We start from the raw sequence: 23,562 nt of genomic DNA on the forward strand, positions 1-23,562 counted from the left end.
TGATGCAAAAATATCACTCAGAAAATTTCGAATTTTGGTTCCATAGTTTAAGCTCGAAAATTTTCTTAATATCAATCGTGATTCTAATACGGAAATCAATGAACAACTTGCTATTCTTTTCACACTTTCTTGAAAGAATTGCAAAAAAAAAAAAAAAAAAAAAAATTCTATAAATGGTAAAATTGATAGCAAGTGCTGGGCTCAAACGATTTTGTTTCATGCTTTGACACTACATGCACAGTTTTGAAAATAAGATCTTGATTTTGAACCACGATTGTACTCATTTCGCTGTTCAAATCCACTTATTCTCTTTATGCAAAGTTTTTATTTCTTGTTTATAACAACGTTCGGCCAAAAATAAATACACTGATGAAATGTGTGAATTTGTTATATTTTGCACTTTAGTTAATGTAAAATTATTCTGCTTGAACACAGATTTTTTCAACATAATATCTTTATAAAACGAGTATATTAGCAGTCTTCAAAAACGAATATATATCGAATCATTAGTTACGTTTTGAAGCGTCAAGCAATCGCAACATTTTCTTTTCAATGGCAAAGTAAATATTCCTTTACGACACCTTTGTCTGATGACAAAAGAAAAAAAAATCATTCGAGAACCAGTTGCATATAACTGGGAACAATCTCTTGGTTTGAACGAGACTTTTTGTCTAAGAAAAGTTAAGCCAAACCTCGTTGTTATACGAGCCATTATATTCCTTATTTGTGATTTCTAGGTCGTATAAAATGAAACTTGGCTGTCTTTTACAGACTAAATTTGCTGATTTTTATTCTTCGGTCTGAATTGATTATTTAAATTCCAAATATTGCCAGTTTCTTTTTCGAATTTTCTTAACCATTATTTTTTTAAGTCTTTGTATTAGATTGCTACACATTTGGCTTCTTTCCCTTCTATGTAGAGGATAAATTTCAATTTTTAGACCTCCTCTTCTATTGCATCGAGATAAACAATTCTCATTCACAATTTGTAATGGTTTTTCCAATCTACAAAAATCTAAGAAATATCAGAATGAAAATTTTCTTTATAAAATCTGTTATGATAAATGATGCATCATTAAAATGAGTTTAAAGATAATTATCGTAAATGAAATGCAAGAATGCTTTCTTTTTCCGCATTAATTTTTTCGAGGTATATAGTGAATGTGAATTAATCCAATAGAGATAAAGTTATTCAATTTTTACCAACATTCTTGCAAAAAATTTATATTCTTTTTTTTTATCAGAATCGGTAGGAATATTAAAGAAATATAATATCAATACTATCCTACCTTTCAGTCATTCCTGCGAGAAGTATTTTTTCAATATTAGTCAATCCGTAAATGTATTTTTTACAGTAATACTTTCAAATAATGCTGAACACTTGCTGGATTAAAGAATTTAATTTTAATCATAATTACTTCACACAGAACACTGATAATGAAAAAAAAATCTTAGTGTTCAAGAGTTCGCATTGTTTCTGCCTTGTTCATCCTTCGCACTTGAAGCTGCATGTGTGAGCCGACCTCTAACGGATACATTTAATTTTAATAGAAATTCCCATTGATAAAGAGGAAGAGCAGTTTCACCTGAACAAGTCGACTTTGTTGGATATATTAGGCGAAACATATAAACTTTATCACAGGAAAATTTCTTATCTTTTTCCTTTGTTTTGTTATGGTAATGGGAAAATTCATCACATATTTCTTACGTAAATGGAAAAAATTATTTTTAAAAATATGAGAATGTCTATTTGTAATTATTTGTTATAAATCGTTGCGGCCATCTTACAAAAAATATATATAAACTTTCTTATCATGGTCATTGATCACCTTGTCATGTCAGCACTTTTCAAATGAAGGGAGGTTATTTTTTCATTTCATATCGTTTCTCCACCGTCGGATTTGAAATAAATCGATTTTAGGAATGTGATCAAAAATGCTCAGTTGTAACATATTTTTGAATTGGGTTTTGTTCTGGGATTGAAGATGCTTCTGGTAATTTCTTGTCTGCCAAGGTGTATGTTACCAAAAACATCATCAGTTTGTTTTCTACACTTATTGAAATGCTGGAGCTCAGATCAATTGTCTACTTTGGAATGTTCCTTCTGTTACTATCAAGACTATTGCAACACCCTGGATACTGCTCTTACCTGGAAACATTATTGTAAAACAAAACTTTCCTGCATCTAGAATCTGTTCATCAAACTGATTGGTTACTCCCAACAAGCAGTTCGTGAAAGCAAATTTCCCTTTCTATCCAGAGTTCTGGTAATTTAAAAATCTCTATTTTCACTAATTTTGGCGAGTTGTTGCGAAATGAACATATGATAAAGAACTAAAACCTTTTCTTTTAAATGTATTCCAGTGGTAAAAACATTCATACAAATGCTACCATCACTTTGATGCTTCCTTATAACAAGAGAAACAAGTTTTACACGTTTGTTCTTGAAGATTAGTTTTGTAAAAGGATTGGGGTTCAAAGCAATTGTTTAACGCAAAAATGTCCAAGTGATGATATGTTTAAAGAGGGTATTATATCATCGTATAATTTTCTACCTTAAACAATACGATGCTTAACCATTTAGTTCATCTAATTTGAAAATCAAACGTGTTTGCATTCATGCAAAATTCCTTTTTTGTTGAGTCAAAAATGTGATGCCGTTTCAAAATTCAATAATAATAATTTTGGCTCTTGCACAAAACTTCATGCAAAGATGCGTTTTTTGATTACTGTAAAGATTCATTAAGCAATATAAGATTTTTCATATTGCAATTTTAGTTTTGTCTTTTCACTCCAAGACGTGATAGATAAAACGTTCTTGGTTGAATATGATGGTAATTTGACCATTTTCTTGTCAATGTAAACTTTCATATTTTTTTATGGAAATTTTTTAAATATTAGTGTATTTAATTTTGAGCCTAAAACTGAAAATGTCTACTTTCTACCATCTCATGGCAGTCATAGAGCATTTTCTACACAAAGTGCAAAGAAATGCAACGTGGATGCATTTATTAGATTTGATGCTTAAATAATATCCAAATTCTTCAAGATCAGGGGAAAAGGATTTACTTTCCATCTCTAAGAGTAACTTTTTAGATGGATATTCAGAAACAGATTGACAAGCCAGGAACCCCTGTGCCGTACTTAAATAAAAAATCGAAATTTTCACCGATAAAAAGGGAGGATAAATTAGATAATTGTAAATTGGTTGTTTAGCCAGTTTTACTAAAATTAATACTGATGCATCATTAGAAAGATTATGTTTCTGTTTTTTTATGTTTGAAGCTAAAATTGTATTTTACGAGATTTTTTTGTAGAAATGTTTTAGGTAAACATTTTTGAAGTAGTATTCTTAGCTATAATGTACAATACTATAATGAAATATATTCTGGAAAGTGAAATGTAAAGAGCAATAAATATAAGTGATTGATTTTATGTTATTAATTTTTCATACATGGATGTATTCTGTTATAAATATTTAAATATCTAATTGTATGTATATATTGTACATTTGTATAAATTGTTCGTAAACAATTGCATTGTACTGTTCGTAATCTAATATGTATAAATTGTTCGTAAACTAATATGTATATATTGTTCGTAAGTTATTTGAATTTCCTAACCTGATTTTTTTTATTTGAATATATTTTTCTAAAATAAAAGCCTGTTCGTTATGAAGTTTTCTCTTTATTAGATGTTTTTTACTATATTAAGATGAAACGTAATTTTGCTTTTCTTTCAAACTTCTATGCTTATATGACTTCAATTAATAGTTACTGATTGTTTGGTTTGAAACGGTAATGTATAATTTCTTTTCTAGATAGAATTAGCAAAATTTCTTCCTCAAATAATTTTTAAAGACTGAAATTGAAATTCATGTCAAATACATTTCAAACCACTTGTATCTTATGACTAATTTAATTTATGTGTTATTTATAGAATGTAAATTTCTTGAAATAAAAGAAATGTCTAAATTTCAACTAGAAATATTTAAATTTATTACGTTAAAACAAATATTTCAAAATTATAATTATTACTTAAATATTAAATTATGATTACAATGAATATTTATAAATAATTATTTTAAAATTAAAAATTTATCAATATTTATAATTATTCCAAAAAATACTGCAATCAAATGACGATTCATTTAATAAATAAATCAAATTCTCGTGAGATTTTTCTAATACTATCTTTAAATAAGTTTTTGTTAATCGCATTAGCTACGCGGTAAAAATAAACAATTAAGCTAGCTTTAATAAACAATTGATATGACATTTGGAAACAGCAAATTATTATATCAAGATAATTTATTTCAAAATGTTAGGTATTGTAATAATTTGTTAAAAAAATTATTTAATAATATTAATAGTAAATTATAATAGTAATAATAATCGCAATAGTTGATTATTTAATAATAGTACTGTAATAATTTTTTATAATAGCTTTAAAATGAGACATAAAAAATGAAAATACGAATGGTAACCTTTACAGAAGAGATCAGTGAATCTTGACTTACTAAATGTGGTCAGCAGTTTACTTTATTTCAGTAAATACTTAATAAATAGGGCTTCCAAATTTTAATTAGATTTTTTCAATTAATAATTAATATGAATTAAATTTTTTCAATCATTAATTTAGTTTTCGGTGACTATTATTGCAAAAAATGCATTTTGCATAACGAAATTACAAAAAGCAACTTGGCAGCAATAACGTTTTTCCTATAAATTCTTTATCATATTTCTGATAATTTTTTTAAAATGGAGTTAAATGTATATTTTTAGTAATATTAAACTTCAGTTTTCAACAACGAGATTTAGAATCGCGTGAACGCTTTAAATATTATCGCTTCACACTCGAATGTCTTCTTATAGTCACCATTCAAAGCGGTGCGTCAGTTTGACATTTTTATTTTTAAATTTTAATTAAAAATACCTACAGAATATTAAAAAGATGCAGATTCATTTTTCAGGGAAATTCAACTTGAAACAGTTGCAAGCATTTATATTTTGGTGTTATAAACAAGTTCAACAATTAAGGGAATAATTATGCATTGAATTATCTTTCCGACCGCAAAGGGTAAAACGTTGCTTTTGGGTACATATTAGAGTTCCTATACTATTTGTAAATCTCATGGATAAATTGGATATATCGACATTAAAAACATTAGCACCTTACGTGGTTTCGAGTTAAAGATTTCAATCTTCAGATGACGTGGAATAGCTCAACACTGAGTATTAAATAACTTTTACAATGACATTTTATAGCTTAATTGTTTTGATACATATTTAATTTCGTATACAATTTGGATACTGATAAGATGTTTCTTTTCGGAGGGAGCATGAATTTGATTCAAAACTTAACATTCATTTAAAGTATATTATTAACAATGAATTGAAACAGGTACAGAATCCTTAAAAATCGAAATTTCTTCCCCAAATATTGTTCCTCATTCGCAATATTCTAAAAATCACCAAACATTCTGTATGTGGATAAATTAAATAAAAAATATTCCGAATAAATATAAGGAGATGTATAATAAGGTTCTAGCTCTTAATAATAATTTTTGATGTAACAAAAACAGTTAGCCATCATTTGTGCACTAGAACTGTAATAAATTGAAATGGCCCTGCTGTTCTTTAAATATTGTATAGATGAAGTGTTTCTTTTAGTTCGTTAACTATATCTCAGAAATATGGTATTCACTGATTAATGAAGCTCACCTTTTTGTTTCAGGAATGACATTTTTTATTCAGTTTTTCTTCCGGGTATAAACGTAAGGAAATCAATTTCGACTATTTTAAATTATTTATCCGATTCTAAAGAATTTAGATTTGTCTGTCGATACTTAAAGCTTGATTTGCGTAAATGGTAACAAAAAATTCTTATGAATTAGAAAGCTTGCGTTTGTTTTATTTGATAAGTGTAAGATTAATATCACCAACATTTGTTCCCGCCTTTTCCAGGGAAAGATGAGAAATTTCTTGTAAGGGATCACTGATCAGAGAGAAAACTTCATATGGAATATGGCTGTTAAATATATCTAAACAGTTAATACTTTAATGGTTTTGAAAATAAATATCCCTCTTGATTACAGAAATTCTAAATGCTTTGAAAGAAATGCGTGTTAATTGTTTTATAAGACGGAAAATTTGCCTTCATTCTCTGTAAAGAATAATATTTCCATTTCAAAGAAAATGAAATAATTTTAATTTCTTTTAGATAACTGAAATTTAATTTTAGAAGAAGAGATGTACGAAATTATTTTATCGAAAATGGTTAAGAGTTTGGAAGAAAATGGTTAAGAATTTGGAAGAAATCTAACGTATTTTTAAAATAGCCTCGGAAAGCTTGGGATAGTGAATCAATTTTAGTATTATAAAAGTTATGGTAATTACACTGGGTGTCCACAAAGCATTACTTGATTTAAAAATTAAATAAAACAGCAATAAGAATAGGAAAAATAATCGCCTTCCGCGAAGCTTTCAAGGTAAAAAGTTTCAAATTTAATTAAAAATGTAGCAATTTATGCTATAATTACTGAACATAAATTATTTAAAGGAATTGTTCCAAGAACACTACAATCGATTTTAAAAGTGCGTTTTTCAAAGCAAAGATAATCTCTTATAAAGAAGTAAATTTTTAATTCATTTCAGTGATGTTTTTTCAAATTTTTATTCATTTTAGAGGAAATGGACGCTCATGTCTCCAAAATAATCTCCTAAAATACTGCAGATTGTTTTGGTCCATTTATATTTTCTTTTACATATTACAAATAATAGCAGAGATTAGTATTACAAGAATATCGAAGCTAATTTAAGCCTTTTGTAGAAAATTTGCAATAGTGCAAAGTAAGGTTTTTGATCATAAAGAGTATTATCGGAACTTCTAAAAACATAAGTTTTAAAAATCATTTTATTTGCGAATTAAAAAATTGCAGAAAACATTCTTTTAGAGAAAAACATACGATATAATAAAGAAATTAAGGCATAATGCAATTATGAGAAAGTATGTATGAAATGTATGAAATACATTTTTTAAACGAATCATTTCTTATCAGAATGTCGGTTTTTTTAACTTTAAATAAAGCCAATATTTTGGATAAATAATAAATGTTAGAAATTATATTATAGAAATACAACATTTTTTTTTCTTTGAAATGACTTTACACTTATGATAAATAAAATATGTCATTACAATTTAGAAATTTATAAAATATTATTTTAAGTCATATTGTCAGTAAATCTTTAAAAATATAAATTTAAGCAAATTCTTAAAAAACTTCAAATTAGCTACACCAAACGCTATACTCTGATCGGAACAAAAAAAATAACACATATTTCGTCAGGGAATGAACTACAAGTGTATGGTTATAATAATGAATAAAAATTTTAGAGCCAGTCGAAGATTTATCATGAAATATTTAGTATATGACATTATTATTCAAACCATAGGCTGTAGATTAAAAAAAAAGTATTCACTCAATCTAAATTCTTTAGTTCATTCATTCCCTAGAAACGTTCACCAAAATTCATAGTCATATGATAATTATATTTTGAGTTATTTACTTTGAAATAAGCAAAAAAATAAGTAAAAATCATTTTGGAAAAAAAATTGCATTTGAAGTATACAGTAATATGTTCTGATAATCAGTCATGTTTGCATATACTTAAAATTCACCACATTTATAGGTTATACCTTCTTCCTCCTCAGCTTTTAATAATTTTCCTTTTTTAATAGTTTTATTTTATTTCTGGCAATTTTTGCATTTGGCAATGAATGCCACTTAGATTTATTTATTCTGTCTTTGTCGAGCTCAGCAAATGCTCTAACTGCATTTGCACTAGGATACACGCCAGTAACCTTAAGTAAATTCAGTAATTCATAAAAAATTTGTTAAAATGTATTACAGGCACAGTATCTGAGAGTTCGTAGCTCAACAAAGACATCTTTAGGTACAAATCTCCACAAAACACCATCGAAACTCTCATTTGCATTTTGCGTTTTTTCGTGCAAAGCATTTCAGTATTTAAAACTAAATTTGACTTTATACACATTTTTAACATATTTTTGGCTCTTTAAATCGGTACTTCCGGTTATTTAAATATCCACTTCTGGTTTACCGCTCATTAAGGAAATATTAATATATTGACTTATAGTTAACGTAGAGACAAAAGTAAACCGGTTTTGGATATCTCAAAGACTGGTATATCAAATAAAAAATATTTAACAAATGTCATTTTTTTTTTTTTGAAAAAATTGACGTTTTCAACGTGTTCAGATACCTTAAGCAAATGTGACAGTCCGTATTGAAACACATGTAAATACGATTGCTACAAAATGTAAAGGGTCTAAATGGATTAAGGTTGTTGCCCAATTTTAACGTCTGAAGTGTAGAGCCATATCAAATTTCAGAAGAAATTCCTCACCGGGTTAAGTTTTGTCTGTCTGCAGTTTAAAATGCCTTTAAACGTCATAATTTAAAAACGCGACAACTTTGTTGCGTGCAATTTGATAAATGATCTAGTTACTAAAATTATACTCTAATTTTTTCTTTTAATACATTGACAGAAAATCAGCACAATTTATACTCATTAATTTTTACTATAGTATGAAATACAAAATGCTGATGTGCGTGACTCTAAAAATCAAAGTGCAAATAATCGTGGCATTCAGGGCCTTAAATAATGCCCTCAAATTGTTTTGCAAATCGAAATATTACTTTTATTAGAGAATATGTGAGAAAACTTCAGGAAAGCACTTCAACTCGTAATTTTGAATTATATTCTTCTTTTACATATAATTTAGTTTAAAATGAGTAAAAATTTTAAGTCATTAGGAATTACACACACTTATTATTACACTGGGAATTTATTATATGTCAACCCTTATTTTAATTATTTCTATCAATCAACTCATGTCCCGCGGTCTTCAAATTCATGCTTTGATGTTTTCAAGAGAATTCAAAACATTATTTCTCAAGGTGTATAATAGCCCTAATTATCTATGTAAATAAAAAATAAAAAGATTTATAGGGTGGAGGACAGAAGACGAATCAGAATCATGAAGATAAGAAGGACTGGGAATGTTATTTGGACTGGGAAAGACATCCAGTGTATCAGAACTTGTGCACACAAAATGATGACGATGACTTTGTCCAGCGATATCATAAGGTTTGAGCTATATACAATTACAAATATATGTTGCATGTTTTTCATCTGAGTAAATATCTCAACATTTGATTAAATGAATCGATTAACAGATAATTCAGTTCTAAAAATATTGAAATCACATCATGTTATCTTAAATACAGAACCATCGCAGTTTTACAACATTAAGGGAAAATTCGATTGTAACATTTCATCTTTACAAACATAAAAAAAAAGTATAGCGAAGTTCAAATATCTGTAAAACGCTCGTTATTTTAAAAGATATTTTACAGAAATGCTCGCTCCTTATTCTATAGGCAGAATTTATAGGGATGTTATTTGCCCCCTCGTTTGATTGCTGTATATTTTTTCTATATATTCCAGATTTGATTTATATATATCTTTTGCCAATTTGAACTCTTCCATTAATTTGTAGTAACTGCTTCTACTAATGTCCAGTTCAGTTATATTAACGTGCCGTTTTAAAGCAACACTAGGGTTATTTTGGCACCGACTTCTTACTTTTGAATCGCTGTCAGATGACGAGGACTACAACAGAGCTGCCACCCCCTCTGCAAACTTCCACAAGAGCGGGGTTTCTACTAATGAATATCTTTTTTAAAACAAAACACTTTTAATGCAATTGAAAAAAAATTCAGCAGTTCGTTAGAACTTATTGAAATAAATGAAATTATTTTGTATACAAATTAAACTAACTACAAACAGTGCATGTGATTGAAATATAAATTAAAATCAATTTGCTTAGAATAATTCTACCAACAGAAACCAAATACAAGTGCTTACCCTGATAAAACTAATTTTCATTCAATTGTCGCTTATCATTTCTGCATATTATTTCTATCAGAAATTATTACTGTAATTCTGCTTCATACTGTTTCCGTCATTTAATTATGATTAAATATAATTTTGCTTTTCTATAGTATTCTGTTTACACATAAATAACTTATGAACTGGTATTATTGTTATTACAGTTGCAATAATTTAATTCGATAAAAACAATGAAAATTGACGAAGAAATGAAATTTTCTGCAGCAAATGAAATAACGCCTCACTTATTGAATTTATCGATTCCATTTTGCGTTATAAAAAGCAAACAAGTCATCCTATGAATGATATGTTGCTGGATTTTTGTGATATGCTGCATGCTATCTTTCACCTTTAAAAGCATTTATAAAAAGGACAGCAAAAGGGCAACACAAGCGAAGTAAGATCTGAAATATTCGTATATGACTTTACAAATATCAATTAATTATGAAATTCATGGAATAGAAGATGAAATCTTATCAACCAATATCAGAGTAATGCATATTTTATACGAAAGATGTTTTGTAGTCAAAATATGTATTTATTACATTCCTTATAACTATTTTTTTGTTGCATTATTCATTATATTGCATTTATAATTTCTTACACTTGTCATTGAAATAGAAGGCATAAAATGTACAAATTTTCTAACATCTTTCATATAATGCTTTGTAAATTTGTGTTTAGGAAGTTAGCTTTGATAGCATTATTTCTCTTTCAACAAATGGTTCAGTGAACATATGAGATTAACTACTTTTATTGTTTGCTTAGCATTTCATTCAACTTTTGGAATTTAATTCTTATCAATATGTCTCTTTTTTCAAGGGAGTTCCATCTTGTTAAATGTATTTTTTACTTAATCATTATATAAAAAAAAGTATTATAAACATTGAAAAATTCGAACTCGAAATTTTATTCGGTTTTAGAATCCAGAAATATGAATAATGGAATTTTTAAATTGTATGTTTCTATTTTTGAATACAATAACTCAAAAATGCATTGTGCAAGACAGATGAAAATTTTTATACGATTCTGAAGAACTACTTTGTAGATTTCTGTTAAATTTTTAAATAAGTTGAAATCTAGTCACAAGATTTCAACTTATTTTGCGTTCTAAATACAAATGAATTTTATAACTACAAAAAGCAAAGATATATATAGATAAAATTTGGTTCCCATTTTTAGCAATTATTTATGTAATTTTGAATAAAATTTATCAAAATATTAATAATGTGTATGTTTGGATTATCTCAATCATGTAAATGTAATATTCAAAACGCAGAACGGAATGAGATATAGTAAGTGATATTGTGAATACAACAGTATTTGTATACCCAATTTTTATATTAATCGGCTGAAAAACGGCGTCCAAATACATATTCGATTTCCAAGTATTTGTATATTATCCCCATGCCATCTATTATTTACAAAAAAATGTCAAAAATATCCCACTAGATTTAATAAAAATGCTAAATTCATGCGAAATATTTATATTTCGTACTCTTTGTTCGTCAACGGATAAACATCTACGGCCTTGCCCACGGCCAACATTTTTGAATGTATTAGTTTCTTTTTTAGCATATTTTCTTTTTTTTTAATTATGTGGAAATTAAAATATTGTGAAACAACTTTTATATTCTACTCTATTAAAAAAAATCAGATCATCAACCAATTCTTCAAATTAATTTCCTTCGATCTCTCTTCTAGAAATACAGCTTTACGGTAGCTTAGGTATTAGACTTTCACCCTGAATAAAGAACTCTGAACATTCATCCAACATTAATGGAATTACATTATTGATGAGTATATGGGGATGATATTTCTCTATAGTTAAATGAATCTCAAACGAATAAATCATATATATAAAGCAGCTGTTGCAGATATTCGAAGTATTGAATGCATCACGAAATTGTATCTACGTGTAGTAAATAAAAGGAAAATTACTCATAACGATCAAAGCGAATATTAGAAATTATATTTCAATTTAATAATAAAGAAGGCGAATTCTAGAAAGAATTGAATTTTTTTAAAACCAATGGCAGTAGATTGAAATTTTTCACATACTGCCTAATGAAGGTGTAATCCTACGAGTAGGGCAACAAATTCAATGTAAGCCATGAGTGGTTTTTCTTGAATTCTAGCACATGACACTTTTATTCTTTGTATAGAAAAGAAAAATTGAATTTGAATATTCAAAAACTTTTACGTAATACTGAAATCAAAATTTGATACAGAATTACATTTTCAGTAACATGATTATATACCAATACTCATTTACACAAACTGTACCGTTTCTGAGTTATTATGAGCGTTCACCGCACTCGAGCATTCGAACAGACATAATTCTTAAAAATGGGAAGTCAATTCCTACTAAGGTCAACAAAAAAATTAGTTTAGTTACTTTTTATTATTTATATATAATATTATTTTTGATTGGTTGTCGCCTCAGGAATCTCAGAGCTTGCCGACCATTTGGTGACATGGTGACGGATTTGGCGTCCAAATAGAAACTACTGGACAAATTTAATTAATTAATTAATATTTAAAAAACTGTATAACATCAAGTGTCATCCACAACAAGTTTAAAAAAAAGATATTTGAACTTCAGTGGATGAATAAAAAGTATTTTATTAACGACTAAAAGTTTGAACGAGATATATATATATATATATATATATATATATGTGTGTGTGTGTTTGTGTGAACTAATAGTAGGAATTGGAAAAAGAGCATATGTTAGTTATGTAACAAGTCACTACTAGCAGAAAAAGAAAAAGCAGATAAATATTTCAGGATAGGTTATATGAATAATCCTTCTAACAATAACCATCTCTATAAAACGGGTTTAAAAACGAATTTTGTTCGAAATAAACTTCCACGCAGTGAAAAAATAATGACATAGGATTTATTTCTAATAAATAACCTCGGTAAAATGATATGAATATTTATTTTTTCTCCTCCTCGATTTAAGAAAATAGCCAATTCAGTATATCACATTTGTGCCACGCATTAGATTATGCCTGTCTAAAAACGAATCGAGATGGAGGGAGAAGGATTTTGCGAATATAATATGGGCGAGCATTCCGTAAGCCGACTCAGTTAGTGAAAGTCCTATTTAATTGAATGCAAATGAAATGCAATGAAACTGCGTGTAAAAATGTAAATTGAATTTCACGCGTCAAACGAAATAGTGACTGGCTTGTTCATTCCAATGAAGATATTATCGTTCAATAATTTCTCTAAAAGATTAGGATGTTAGTTGCAGAGAAGACAGAAACAGATTACACTTAGCTCATATACAAATATCGTCAGAAACAGCTAAAATACCTGAAGTTGTAACAAAAAAATGATGTTAAATTGTAATTTTAAAAGCATCCTCAAATCATAGCATTTTTGAAAGAAAGTGTGTGATTTCGTGTGCGAAATAAATTCGAGCGTCTAATTCGAGTCGTACATATCGCTTGATTGACCCGTCTTGAACGCATTATCTGTTTAATTTCTTGTATATCACATTTCTGAATTTAAGAATAAAAATATTTTTTTTAGGATCTCTAAATCAAAATATTGAATATCTCAGATTTAGAATAATAAAGTAAGATTGAGGATTCTTAACAAAAAATAGGAATGGAGTATTTAGTAAACAAAACTAGTAATTTATGAAATTTATCTTATGTAATTGAATTATAACGAACTAATTCCAAAAAAATCGTTGCAGAAGATAGTTTAGCAGCAAGAGTTTAACATCCCTCGTTAATTTAACTGTGCACATGCTGAAACAGGCACCAAATCGTACTTCATGTACCGCTTTGAAGGTAGATTGGAACCGTTTTGAAACAGCTTTTTTTTTTCTCTTTCTAAATCGTAAAAAGATGATACTTTCATCGGGAATTTCCAAGCTTCAACATCAAACCATCAACAGGATATTGGAATTTCTAATTCAAATTTGATACGCACAAAGTTCACATATACGGTGGATCTTCTATGGTATAAATTATCAAACTCGTAATCTTCACAACAGAGCCAAAACTGCTATATTATCACACAATCATCACAGATAAATCGAACTTCATCAGTACATTTAACAGAATATACATTCATTGTGTTTGTTCTTAATAAGTATGAGTATGACAATCTAAGACTATTCTATTAGTTTGAGCAATGAGCACAGGAGTGTCCATAAGAGATTTGAAAAAATATACAAAAGCTCCCAAGAATTCAAATCGATAATGTAATTCTTAAATTACTCGTAATTCCTTACAAGGAAGCCTAATATTTAATTAAAACTATATTCGCAATATTTCCATTGATTAAATAAACAGAGGAGAAGCCCAATAATCAATAACTTTGTTGAGAATCGTTATTCAGCCTTGTCCTCGATATATCCAAACCAGCGGCAGTGGTTTCGCCAATACTTTATCGCATACTCCCTAAAAATGTTAATTAATTTGCATTTTAAACGAGTAGTTTCCAAATCGATATAAGCCAAAATTTGGTACACAATTACACCTGTAGTCACGAACTCACATACCAAATTTTGTATAGTTGCCATTGCGTTTTTGAGTTAACACTTTTACATCTGTCTGCAACTGCAGACCAACAGACGTCCAACCCTTTGTTGAGTTTGATTCAATATTGGATAAATGTCTACATTAAGACGTTAAATATATAAGCTTAATTTCAATCATGTAGCTCTCTTTGGTTTGTAACTATCGTGTTAAATTATATTCGAAGAGCAAGGCAGACTTTATCTGAACAGAATTCCCACAAATTTTGGCGCGAAAACACTATACAAAATTTCTTCCGTTTAGCTCCAAGCCGTTTTTGAGGTAAATTTGTCACAGACGAATGTTTTCGAAAAATGTGTTTAGAGAACCCAGGAGAATCTAAAACGTAAATAATCGTAAAACCTCAATTTCCATTTTTTTTTATTACGATTCCAATATTTTCTCTATATTTCATATACGAGAAAGTAAAAATTGAATATTATGCTGACGCACGCATTGAAGTACTATAGCAAAGTTAATCAGAAATAATTTCGAAATGCATCCAGGTAGGCCTCAATACACATTTGAAAATTTACTCAATTTAAAAATGAAAATCAATGTTTCCAAAGCGGATTTTGTTATGTTCTACAATGCAAATCGGAAAATAACCAACGCAACTAGAAAACATTCACCCTCCACCATCAAAGAACTTTTCGTCACATCTCACATTTTCAAGAAGTGCAGTATTTTAATCACTGTAAGCTAACATCAATTAAATGCACTACAGATTTAGTACTGTGATTTCTCCTGAATCTTCGCACTCCCATTTCCTTTCAATAACAAAGATTTTAAATTTAATATCTCTTATTTCACATATCAGTTTCGATACAAATTGGAATACTTGGAATATTTCATTTCAATTCATTAATCTTTTAATTAATAAATGTAATTTCATCAATTAGCAAGGAAAAATCGAAATCAATATTATTGATTTAATGCATAGAAAATTATTGGACAATTTTACACATATTAACTAAAGAACAAATACTCATAAAATATTACGATTTTTAAGCGCATTTTTGATATTAATTTCATGAACTGTATTCCCCCATCAAAGAAATTGAAACTCCAAAGAAAATTCGAACTAGTTTTCGATCATAAATCCTATGAATTTCTCGCTGAATAATAAATGATTAAAACTTTGATCCTAATACTTTCCCTTAATCGTCGAAATGCGAATAAGTTTTCACATTTTTTTTCCCTTAATAATTCAAACTCGTAGTGTATTTCATGAATTCAAGTTGAGCCAGTTGAGGAACAGTGGTCTAAACTCACTTGATTTATAATAGCTTATTTATCTACAATTTTTGTTTATAATTATCTAACATACGTCAAAATATATTTTTAAAAGAAATACGATACGACATATCAAACAATTTAAACTGGACATTATTTCCAATTCATTGCTACACTCTTGTGCAAAAACAAAATATAATTTATTTTTTCACATAGAAATTCAATTTCGACTCATCTTCCATACTCTTAGCTATCCTAAAAATAGAATTTTAAACTGAATTATAGGATCCAGAGTAGCCATACAATAACTCAATAAATGCAGTGAGCGAGAGGGATTAAATTTTAAGTACTTACAAAAAAAGGTTATTAAATTTAGAACAATTTGTGGTAATGATTGGCTATCCATTCGTATGCAAGAAACTTCCGAACTCCAAAATAATTAGAAGTTTGTTGGAAGAAATTTAGCAAATCTAACTTTACGGCATCATTAAAGTACTAAAAATAATTTAAAAGTAGGTGAAAGCAATAGTAAGCAAACGATAGTTAGGAGTGAATTTTAATGGCACAAAAGCCAAACATGGTTATGACGCGTCAGTAGTATGCAAACGAAAATAAATTAGTAGCCTTTCAAAATTTTGACTTCAGCCAACAAAGTTCATGAGCTTCATATATCAATTCACTTGTTTGTTTTATAATGCTTAATTTATTTACAATGCACAGCTTTCATCTATTTTTTTTTCCGAGCTTGGATCTAATGACCATATTTTTGGACTCATTACAATGCTCAATCTTCGAAAATTAAAACTACAGAAACGGTTTCCAATCCATTTCTTCCCTCGTGCAGAAACAAGCTTAAGATCAAGTTAATTATTTTGTATAAAAATTACCACCCTTAAACCAATTTCACATAAATCTTTATATTCGAGATTTCAAAAACCCCAAAATAAATTTTTTATTCCAATATCCATTAGCTTACGTCACTCAATAACTTAAAAAATAGCAGTGAGCGAGATGGATGAAATTTGGTATTATTGGTTCAAAGATTTTTGAAATTATTAATTTATAATTTTGTATTTGAGTTAATGATCGACTACTTGTCAATTTTTAAGGCAAGAAACGGACTCATTCCAAAACGGCTGGAAGTCAGGCAACGAGAATTTAACTTTTTGCCTTCAAAGCAGAACTGGAGTTTCAGGAATGATTCACTTGTAAGCCAAAGTAAATCATTGCATGCAAATGAAAACTAGTCTCTAATATTTCACACAGATGGGAGAAACTTTGCTCAGTAATTGCATTAAAGGCAGGATCAAATATTAAAACTAATCATATCGATGGAAAATAAAATGTTTCCCTAAATAACTAAAAATATTCAATACTGCATGAAACTCGGAACCTTTCTGTTTCAAGCAAAGAGCGATATTAGCAGCAACTTTAAATATTTATGCACATAATCAACATGCGCGTATTCTTCACCCAACACACTATCGAATTCATTTCACACACAATTCAACAATATTTGTATACACAATTAATACTTATTTAGATTAAGAGCGTTAATACCAATACCTGCGCCTGCACTTGTTAATGATTGATTTAGTAAAAAGTACGTTCGTTCATTGCGAATTAAATAAGAATTTAGATGCATGCAGGACCCATTATTCTGAAATCTACATACATAATTTCAACAAAAAAATCCAGTCCAGTCTCGTTATCCAACAATTGCATGATAAAGACCAAATAAGCTGCCCCCCCCTTTACACACAATTAAAATTTACGTCTTTGTATTGAAAAAATAAAACTGTGTTGTATGCTTTCTGTAATGTGGACCACTGGAAGTGATTTCCCTAAAATTTTTTCGCATGCAGGTTTTCTCATTCCATATAAAACTGTCAACTTTTGGCTAGACTTTAATCTGACAATTTTACTGAATATATCTTGTAATCTGCTACTAATAATAATTAGCATTTGGTAGGAAAAAGGTAGTCAAAAATGAAATTTATATTTTACATTCTTTTCCGATTTGATTAAAGCCAAAATTTAACATGGAACTGTAATTGTAATCAGAGAATGGCCTACCCATTTCCATTTACTTGAAATATCGAGTTTATTAATTATTAAGGAAACATACATAAAAAAATTACGGATTGACCGATAGTCAAAAAAATTGGATAACATTACCCGATATCTTTTTATCTAGTTATTTTAATTGGAACTGAACAAATAGACTACTGCTTAAGATATTCCATTCAAATATTTGATGCAAATTTGGTATGGAGTTCATGCATCAAATTATAGAGAACTAACTACTCAAAGTATGTCTGCTTTCGTGTTTACGGGTAGACAGACCGATGCCAAAGATGACTATTGTCTCTTTGTAGCCAATAAAATAGCATTGGGAACATTGCTTCGAATATGATATACTGTCAATCAATTTTTAATGAATATGATCAATTTTTAAAAGTAGGTGTGTTCCCCCATTTTAAGTTTTATGCTAGAATCCGCGCAATTTATGAACTTCTCTCGCCCAAAATAATATGGGAAATTTGAATTTGTTACTCCCTATCATTTTATTATTAGACTATCGTAAGCGACGATTTCAACATCACCCGATTACATAAAAACACAATGTTCCAAGGACGAAGCAAAGGAAAAATTTATTTTTCACCGTAGTATGGCTCACCTCAAACGTAATGAAAAGCTGTTTATTGCTTTAGCATCTACATTGTTGAAGTTCAGAATGCATATCTAATGCCAAATTAAATTTAGATGCTTCACATTGACACTGGGCTTGCTACGATTCAATTTTAACCATTCATTAAACACTTTTTAAATATTACTTATGATCTCTAAACACAATAACATATTATTACTCTTAGTAAAATATGTTATTTTGTCTTTAAAATACGTTATAAAATATGTCTAGTAAAATATGTTATTTACTCTTAGTAAAATATGAACTTTTGTCTCGTGAATACCTTATCTCATTATAATTACTTAAAGTAATCACAAATTCAAACTGTCAAACCTACCACAAGAATTCTTGATGGAATTTTTAAAGGTCCACAAAATACCATTGCAATCAAACTCTAAACCAAATTATTTTACAATTAAAATAGCAATTTCTTCTTACGTTCCAACAATTCCACTTTTACAATATTTTATCCTCTAATATTTTATTACATTTACTTTTTGGTATCAAATTCGGCAAACACCAAATGTAGAATTGCAAGAGAGTACCAGAAACCCCCGTACGCCTTTCAATATCGGCTATACATATCAAACATTCAGCGCATTCTTATTTAACCTAATCACTAAATCCTTCCATTATACCGAAATTTCTGGTGAGTAAATTAAATATTTATTCTCATAAAAGAATGCTTTCTCAACATCCAGTATTTTTAAATTCATTTCATCATTAATTTTAGAACTTATTTAATAATAGAGACTGAAATGTTTTCAACTTCTACCATAAAAAACCTTGCGTTTATGCTACATTCTCCTTTATACAATTATTTAGTACATTTAAATTTATCAATTGTAAGGCTTAAAAACTCTTCTCACAACTCTTCTTTATTTCATGGGACATTTCTTTCTCCATAAAGAGAATTAAAGAACATCAGCTTTTCATAGCAAAATGTCTAATAATATTCAATTAAAATTTTTCTCTTTAGTTTTTATTTTAACCTAAAGAAATTACGATAATTTCGTTACTAACATTAACTAATTTATTACGAATTAAATTTTATTGACTAACAATGGATTAAATTTAAAAAAAATTGCAAATTTTTATGAAAATTAATCTAATTAGCTAACTTCTTAAATCTTTCATGCTCTTTAATGCCAAATGCAGGAAGATTTACCTTCCTTCTCAAAACTGACATTTATTCTTTCATTATCATTTTAGGTTCTGTACTACAAAATTATTATGCATACAATACATCCAAAGTCGACAAAGAAGTGACATTCGACTTGAAACTAAATAATCCCTAAACATTCACTATTTAATGGCGGAAAAATATTTAAATCGAATATTATGAAACATGATTAATAATTTTAAATATCAATTTATCTAACATTTCGAGTATTTTAAAGTAGTTGATCTGTGCGACTTAAAGAGGAAAAAACACCGACGCACTTTTGATGCTTGACCACAAAGCACTAGCATACCAGCTCATAAAATAAGCAAGCGTCTGGATGCAAGTGATGAGGGGTCTCTAGAAAACCGTCCTGGCTTCCCCGAAATCTCCCTTTTCTTTTGTGGGAGAGCTGTATTATTATTATTATTCAAAAAAGCACTGAATACGATATTTTTAGTCGAAGAGAAAAAAAAAAGTCACAAGTTACATAACTAAAATATAAAGACGCAAGAGTTGAAAGTTACAATGCTCTACTATTACTTCTTTGGATTTTGTAATAATTGTCTTTTTAGTCATAAATCGAGTAATGAATCGTTCATAATGTCCATAAAGCAGTGGAAAGAAAGTAAAATCAGTTAGCAGAGTAAGAAAAAGTTACTATTTAGCAGAAAACCTAAATGATTCCAGAGAACTGATGCTCTCACATTTCGGAATTGGAAGATGATCATCGATTTGATAATGCAATAATGAAAGGATTTCTAAATGCTTTTCAAAACATCAGTTAATTTGCATACAAGAATATGAAACATGTGAATTTAAAATATATCATTCGCATCTTTGAAATAGTTGCACAAACAGTTGAAGGCAGGAAATGCCCGGTTATTGGAGATATAATTTTCAACCTTTATCAGATGACATTATTTTTCTTTTCGGTTTTCACTTTTTTTTCTTTACAATGTTATTCTTTTCGACAACTTCTTTATCCAAACTTTGTTTGAAAGGATAAAAGAACCCATTTTTAGGATGCAAATTAAAATGAGCTTGAATTGATGTTAGAGAATATCTTTGTATGTTTTGAAAAAACAGACAACCAGAACAAAATTTCTCTGGCGAAGTAATAATATATTTCTTTCAGATTAAGATTTTTTTGTTTTCTTCTTTTTCTCATTACATATTATATCCACGGTATCGGTCCACCACTCTTTGAAGCTGCAGCAAAAATTTAATAAGGGTATAGTTTGCCTAAAACTTTTACGAATGACAGATTAATATATTTCTGGTAAAAGCAAAACCTGTGGCATTTGGTGTTTCCAGAGAATCGTCAGATGACAATTACCACAGACTCCTCTCCAGGATGCTGGATTGGAATGACTTGATAGTAAAGGATGTATAGCTATCTCAAGATGCTTCTTTTCTTTCTGAAGGCTTGAGTTTCTAGCTGAAAAGCAGATATTACCCTCCATTCGACCATCAGTACGATGCAAAAAGATTTCTAAAGGAGGAAACAAAGAAAAAATATTATCAAAGAAATGTATTAAGCATGCAAAGCAAAGATAAAACTTTTAAAACAAATTTAAAATAGCATACAAGGGATATGGAACATCTTGGGATCAAACAACAGCACAACAGAAAAACTTGAATTGGAAGTTTAATACCTCAAATGAGTATGAAATTTTGATAACTACTTTCAACACGCTGACAACAAACTTTCTCCTTTAGCGAAAATTTCGATGCGATTAGAAAACTTCGGTGTTTATTTTATAGCTCCTTCGTTTAATTTGTTGTTCAAGTGAATCTCCTTGTTCATACTTATTATCTAATTAGATATTCACGGCCGTTAATAGGAGACGACAAAGAAGTATGCTTCTTATTAAATATGGCCAAAATCACGGCAGCAAACTTATTAATTTTGTTTGTGCCACTTAATGAGGATTTAAAACATAATGCTTATACGCCGGTGATAGGTTTTCTTTAAATATTTACAAAATATTTAAAAAAAACCTATAAATTTTTAAAATTTATAAATTTTTTACTTTAAATATTTACAAAACAAGTTTTTTATGTTCAATACCTAAAAACTGCAGTATTAATATTTGTTGGATAACAAGTAAGATGAATTTAAAACAATAATACAGCAGTTCACTATATGTGTAAACCTTGAAATAAAAGGTTTTTTAAGAAAAAAATATCAAAAACATTTAATACCCGACAATAACAAACACAGATCTGTCAAAAAATTATATTAACACTTCTTAAAACTTATAAACTATAACTATTACATTAAATCGAAATACGTCATTTAATTTATAATGTACCCTCTAAAAACACACGTAAATCGTATTTTCTTAAAGAAGCAATTACAAATATTTCAGTAAAAACTATCATTTTAAGCGATTTTGAATACAAAAGTTTTAGAATATGCAATTCCTTCTGTTTCAATTCAAAACAATTTATATGTAATCCATGCAAGAAGAATGATCTTATGAATTGTCTGTTTGCAGAATAATCTCTATTCTTAGACACATAAATACATCTTTTGACATTTCATTCCTTTCAGTGTTAAAATTGGATCTTTTATGTTGATCGAAACATGGAAGGAAATCATAACTTCATTTTATATGAATCCAAAATTGCATTTTTTATAATTAAAAAAATTACAAATTAAAGATTCCAAATGTCCTCTCATCAATACACTAATATGTACTAAACTATCTAATAGTAAATATTTAAAACCAGATATAGAAAGTCTGAAAATTAATCATTTGAATACGACTCTGAAGGCTATTTATACAAAAAATAAAAATATTTCAGTTTATCATTTAATAAAATATTTCATCTAAAATAGTTTTTACTACAACATAAAGCCTCGAGTTTGATAAATTCCAAAATTTATAATTTTGTGTTTACTGACAATAGTATTTTTACTACATAGATTAAGGAAGTTGAATAATTTTGAGTTTTGACGTTTCCATTTTCTTCTGGAAGTCGGTATTACATTACATTTAAAATCAAAATTATATATATACATAGCTAATAACTCCATTTTAAGGTATCCATTAAAATAGTGTGCTCCATTTTAATTAAAGATTAATATACTAGTTTTTAATCAGCAGGAGTTTCTCTCTCTCTCAGATTGTCAGCAACAAATTACTTTTTAATAAATGATAATTTTACAATTTCAAAGAGTCAAACTTTATTGAATGAATTTTCGAAAACATCTTTATTTTATAACACCATAACGTCAATCGGTGTCGAACGGATAGTATAGCAGCAGAAACTTGGTTCTCTTTTGCACATTTTAGCAAGGAATTTGAAAATTTTTCGTCATTTTTAATCATTTTTCATGGTGATTACATAGAAAACGTTTTTGGGGTTCCAGGTTAATTAGGAGAGAATTTACAACCAAATATACCTAGAACGTCCACTGGGTGTTGTATCAACATCAAGGCAATTTATCATTATAAATATTGGTTGTTGATACCATTAGTAAAACAAAATTCCAATGCTCTATCGCAAATTTGTTTTACTTTGAATATAGTGTTATTTGGTTCACTACGTAATGGAATCAATTATTCTAAAATTGTTGTATCTAAGTGTTTTGTTACACAACATTTACTTATCTGCAAATTTCAAAAATGCACAGTTTTGGTGTGTGTTAAATAATTATTCATTTTAAATCAAACATTATTGAAATAGATTTTTTTTTCGATATATATCTAAACAGAGACATTCTATAGGAGTGCGCTAATATTGCAACTGCTGATGATTCATTACATGGTTTTGAAAAAAATAATAAGTACTTAAGCTAATTTAATCTTAAAAATTCATGTTTTCAAGGGGTGACTGCGTGAATTTCAATACGAAGTTGATGATTTTAACCATAAAAATAGATATTTATTGCATTCTGGAATGTGTATTGTACAAAAAGCAAGTATTGTAATCATTAAGAAA

Source organism: Argiope bruennichi, chromosome 7 (genome assembly GCF_947563725.1).
Source record: "Argiope bruennichi chromosome 7, qqArgBrue1.1, whole genome shotgun sequence".
In the NCBI taxonomy this organism is placed as follows: Eukaryota; Metazoa; Arthropoda; class Arachnida; order Araneae; family Araneidae; genus Argiope; species Argiope bruennichi.